The sequence below is a fragment of the Elaeis guineensis genome, chromosome 8 (assembly GCF_000442705.2).
Source record: "Elaeis guineensis isolate ETL-2024a chromosome 8, EG11, whole genome shotgun sequence".
Lineage (NCBI taxonomy): Eukaryota > Viridiplantae > Streptophyta > Magnoliopsida > Arecales > Arecaceae > Elaeis > Elaeis guineensis.
In genome coordinates this window covers 24,449,031-24,453,720 of record NC_026000.2, presented here as the reverse complement: position 1 = coordinate 24,453,720, position 4,690 = coordinate 24,449,031, and the positions used below count along the sequence as shown (strand labels likewise).

At 35.4% G+C, this 4,690-nt stretch overlaps 1 long non-coding RNA gene across 1 annotated transcript; it reads left to right on the top strand.

The window, feature by feature from the left end:
* The first annotated feature begins 1,589 nt into the window (after positions 1-1,589).
* On the top strand, positions 1,590-4,690 carry LOC105049833 (large ribosomal subunit protein eL38z/eL38y). Its single transcript, XR_832896.4, has 3 exons — positions 1,590-1,746; positions 3,488-3,671; positions 4,448-4,690. It is a non-coding gene; the product is annotated as a large ribosomal subunit protein eL38z/eL38y (long non-coding RNA).

Sequence of the window (4,690 nt, the reverse complement as noted above, 5' to 3'; positions counted from 1 at the left end):
GTGTCTTGTTCATATAGTGGTTTTGATGCTCATATATTTCAATTACAGAGTATCCTGTTCTCATGCTTGTATTTATTTTGATCACAGCAACTAGGTTTAAAGGTAGACAAGAGACCACGTCTGATCTGGAGCTTTTATAGAAATAAAACAAATATGCAAGAGCTATAAAACAGCCACAACCTTGTTAGCATTCACACTTCATTACATTGAAGCTAAAATTATGCCATATAAATTTAAGTCCAACATTTATTATCATTATAAGTTTTTCTAAACTATTATAGATCATTTAAACATAAACACAACTGCAAAAATAAATAGTGCTATTATTCCAACCAACAGTCTATTCATCATAGCACTATTCTTACCTAGTTTTTTAATTTTGCAATACAATTTTTTAGAGTCCATCCTTAACTCACTAATTTTCCTTCTTATATCTCGAAGCGAATCATCAAGCGATATCGATGAGTGAATTCTTGATTGATCATTTGTAGGCAAATATCAATCCACAAAGCGATACTCTTCGCAACCATAATACAACCTGTTGGAATTTTTTTGAGAAGCTGAAATTTTATTGAAGCCATGCGACCATAATGGCACTTCCTATTAGAATACTCAAACCAAGCTGGGCTACTCTGCGAATTACACTCAGTTGGGATATTAGGACGTTCTGCAAATGAAAAATAAAGATTCAATCAGTTACATTTAGTTAAATTTAAATGCTGGCTACTATCTTACTAGGTCTAGACACACACAGAGACAGATGTATAAAGCTAAAGTAGTCCAAAATAAACTATAATTGAAGAATGCCATTGTCAATTTAAATTAATCTTTTCCATCACTTGAGATTAGTTGTTGATGATTGCAACATGTTTAGGAGCAACAATGAAATTTTTGTAGAGTAGTGTATTAACAAATCCTAACCTCTGCTGCATTGTGCCTATCTTTTGTAAAGCAAGCTAAAGTATCTTTCTAGAAAATATGAGAAATATTTCAATAAAAAATAAAAAATCAAGTAGCCCTCATGGATGAAAAGGGTGAGAAGAGAGAACCTTGAAGGTGCGTGGCTTGGAGGATGTTCTTGCCTAGAGCTGGAGGCCGTCGTCGCTGTTAGAGTGGAGAGCGGAGGCGCATCGGAGAAGAGGCCATCGTCGCCTAGTCGCAATGGAAAAGGAAGCCGTCCTCGTCGGGAGCAAGACAAAGACTTTTAGAGAAGGAGAAGGAGGGTTTTTTATATAAGAATTTTATTTCCTCCGCTGAAAGGCAATTAGATTATTCAGAAAAAATTTATTACTATGGCATTGAGTCCCAGTCACCGTTAAGGATTCTTTAACCATCTGAATTAAACTGCAGACTTTCATAAATATCAAGATTGTCGGTATAATTTTTAAAATATTAAACATAAATATAATTTAGATCTAATTAAAAAAAATTATAATTTATTTAAAAATATTTTAGATCGGGCATAGATAAGAGTGTGGCCAGGCCCGTTTTCAGCCCCAGGCGGAATCAGGGCTAGATTTTGGGTCAGGCCGGTTCCTCCCTCCGGAGGCGACCCATGGACCATGGCTCGTACTACGTCGATATTAAATGAAGGCCAGGGGTAATTTTGTACTGAAGCGCATGACTAGGGTTTTCGCTGCGATATAAAACCTCATCTCGCCAGGTTCCAATTTGTGTACTAGGGTTTCGGGAGGGGGAGACGAATCGGAAAGCCGACCACCTTCGCCGCCGAAATCGTCAAAGATGGTTATTCATCTTTTCCTATCTGTTTTCCAATCAAAATCTTAATTTTTTAGCTTTTCTTTTTTCCAATTTTGGTGGAGTTTCGATGTAATTTTCCTTGGATTTATCAGCGAATCTTAACTGGTAGAGGTTTTCTTGATGTGATGCTAAATGTCTTCTAGCATTCTGTGTTGATTTGATTGTAGGATTACATGTTTACTTTGCTACTGGAACTTTTTCATCATATCAGCAGATCCCGTAGGTTCCCATCTTTGGTGCATTTATTTAGTTTAATCTTTTTGTTTTTTTTCCGTTCCAAGTTTTTTCTTTAATGTAGATTATTTTTCTTTCTTTCTTTTTGATCCCGAGCTTTGTAGATGCATATTGCTTCATTAACCTTGGAATTTATCATCTGATATGTAATATTTTTATTTGGTTGACTGGGTCTTGTTGTATTTCTGGGGATGATGTTCTGATTTGGCTCTTTCGCTTTAATTTCTTCCGGGAAAATAGATATTGTTTTCAATATAAAAGCTTGATCCTTTTTTTCAAGCCTCCTTGTGTGCGCAGAAGATAATCGGTGTAAATACTCAGTTGCATGAGCTTAAACCGTGTCATTTGTGAGTAACCCGTCTTAAAAGGTGATGCCATGTTGAGAGATTGACATAAAATGTCTTCAAACTTTAGTAGATCATGCCTTGATTTAGAATGCTGATGCATGTGAAGAGGAGAATGTTGTTGGTGAGGATTAAACTTTAACATAGAAGCTGAATGCAAATCCAGGAATTCTTCGTTTGATTTTGGTAGCTCAATTTACTTAAGCTGATTTTTCATGCCAATTACAGTGTCAAAATCCATTCTTAGTGGTCCAATCCTCTTGGCAATATTTGAAATATTTATATGCATGGTTTTGCTATTATCATTATCCTGAACTCGGGTTTCTGTCACAACTTACAGTGCCGTTTTTAGTGAGAGACAATTATCTGGCACCCGGATCTTGAGCAATTAAATTGTATGATACAATTATTTGACACTCATGGAGGTACACCAATGGAGCCAAGGAAAAGGCTTAGGTACAAAATATGTAATTGAAACATTTGGAGTTGCTACCACTTCCAAGTATGCTTATAATGCATAATCATTTGTCAACACACATGTCTAACTGCAAGTTGGCTGTCAGTCATGCAGATGAATCTTTCATGAGTCCAGCCATAGTTGGTAGATGTGGTGCATGTAACTGAGGATAGAAGCATGATGATGCTACTATGGTTGCAACTTTTGGTTTCAATGAATCCCTCAATATTTATACTGATCAACCTCTATGCAGCCTAGTGCTTCAACACTAGTGGCTGATCAACCTCTGATGCAGTCTAGCACATTAACTCCAGTGGCTTCTTATGGCCTAAAGATAAATGCAGTCTGCTTTATCTGGTTGTGTATTTGTTGTTGAGGATGCTTGCATGATTTATATAAGCCAAGTTTGTCATTTTGAAGATTCATATCAGGAAGCCATTGTTTGATAATAGAGATGAACCACAACCATCTTGAAGGCTTACATTTGGTTTTTGAATACACAAATCACTTATTTACGTCTTTAAAAGGCGTATGGTGTTTGAAGTTATTACAAACCTGTTCATGTAGCTCCATTCAAGTTTCAAACTGGAAGTTCATTTTACGATATTTCTAGTCAAAATGTCTGCAAATGCGATTCAGTTTCTTGGGAGTCGCTGTAAGTGAATAACCATATCTGTTTTGCTGTCTACAGCCAAAGCAAATTCACGAGATTAAGGATTTCCTTCTCACAGCAAGAAGGAAAGATGCACGCTCTGTCAAAATCAAGAGGAGCAAGAATGTTGTCAAGTTCAAAGTTCGATGCTCTAAGTACCTCTATACACTGTGTGTGCTTGACTCTGAGAAAGCAGACAAGTTGAAGCAATCTCTTCCTCCAGGTTGGTGGCTTTTTGTTTCTCATAAGATTTTGGAAGTGCTATTCAGATATACATGTACTCATGTTCCTAAGTTACCTGTTATTCAAAGAACACAAGCGTTCATACATTTGGAGCATTACTAAAATATTGTTGGCAGATTAATAACTAATGATGCATAGACAGTGTTGCATCCTTTTTTTTTTTGGTAAAAGTTTTTTTTGTAGAACATCCTGTTTTATATATTACTAATGAGAGCCGACAGCTGTTAGCCCAGCTGGTTGTCATCTCTCTATAGGAGAGGTCTCATTTTCGCTATCTGGTGGTGGCAAATGATCATCATATTGCTCAAAAAAGTATTCTACATGTGATATTTAGCTACATTACTAATTAATTATGACCTGTTATGTAATTGTTCTTAAAATTGCCTGAGCAATTTTAGAGATGATCTCTTATAAATACAGAGGTAATCATATCTTTAATGGAACCATTTACCAACTTTTATTTTAACGATTACAAGAAGTTGTAAATAGGGATCCTCACCACAGAATCCCATAAAAAGATTGTGGTATCATATACTTTTGGAAAAGTAACATGGTAATGGTATTATACATGCTATTAGATATTGTTATTTTCTTGTTCCTTGAAGTTAGATGTGGGTGCAACATAATTTGGTTCTGCTTAAAAATTATTAACATTGGAAATTTTGTTGGAATACATTCTATTTTTTTTTTTTTCAACAATAACGTGGGTTCTATAATAATTTAGAGCAGTGATTGGATTTGCTTTTAATGTTGTAGGTTTGAATGTCCAAGAAGTTTGAAGATGATGCTGGAGACATTTTAAAAAGTAGCTCGAAACATTGCTCCGTTTTCATTTTCTTTTTAACTAAGAAACTTCGGGACTTCTTTAGCATCGGCCTCTACATGTGTTTTGAATTTTGGAGATAATTCTCATTAGTTTTTCATTTTTTACCATTGAGTCATCTTGAAGATTTTGGTATATTTGATTTGCTACTTGGAAATTGGAACTAGTTTGTATCA